We start from the raw sequence: 586 nt of genomic DNA, 5'->3' as shown, positions 1-586 counted from the left end.
TTTTTTTTTAACAAAGAGTGATGACAGCAGTGGACAACAAAGACAACAATAGGCAATCATAAAAAATGCTTTCAATTTTTTTTTTTATAATATATATCTGTATAATAATATTTTGGCCAATTTATCATCAATCAGGCCACTTCTGTTGTGTCTTACCATACCATACCATACCACTTTATTTATAAAGCACTTAAAACAGCTACAAGACCAACCAAAGTGCTGTACAGACAGAACAACAGGTAACACACAAAGCAAAATACAAAATGAGGTAAATCAGAATATAGACATAAAAACGATGCAGATAATGACGACTAACCAGTGTGGAGCATACAGGATCAAAACACAGATCATCTGGTGTTGAAAGCTACTGAATAGTAGTGAGTTTTTAAACGGGACTTCAAAACCGAGAGGGAGGGGGCCTGTCTGACAAGCAGAGGTAACTCGTTCCAAAGTCTTGGTCCTGCTACAGAGAAGGCCCTGTCACCTCTGCGCTTAAGACGAGTTCCTGGAACTGTGAGGAGCAACTGGTCCGCTGACCTCAGGGAGCGTGGTGGGACATACGGTTGTAGCAGATCAGAGAGATGGG

The 586-nt window shown here is 40.4% G+C and overlaps 1 protein-coding gene across 1 annotated transcript in view; it reads left to right on the top strand.

Moving 5' to 3' along the window:
• The window catches only part of LOC119407582 (tetraspanin-1-like), a gene marked incomplete at its 3' end in the record, with an annotated part of 34,352 nt that overhangs the window by 32,766 nt on the left and 1,000 nt on the right, over window positions 1–586 (top strand). The window lies entirely within an intron of this gene.

Source organism: Nematolebias whitei, chromosome 3 (assembly GCF_014905685.2).
Source record: "Nematolebias whitei isolate Nwh7 chromosome 3, NemWhi1, whole genome shotgun sequence".
In the NCBI taxonomy this organism is placed as follows: domain Eukaryota; kingdom Metazoa; phylum Chordata; class Actinopteri; order Cyprinodontiformes; family Rivulidae; genus Nematolebias; species Nematolebias whitei.
Note: the sequence above shows the minus strand (reverse complement) of the source record. Positions and strands in the feature narration are given on the sequence as shown.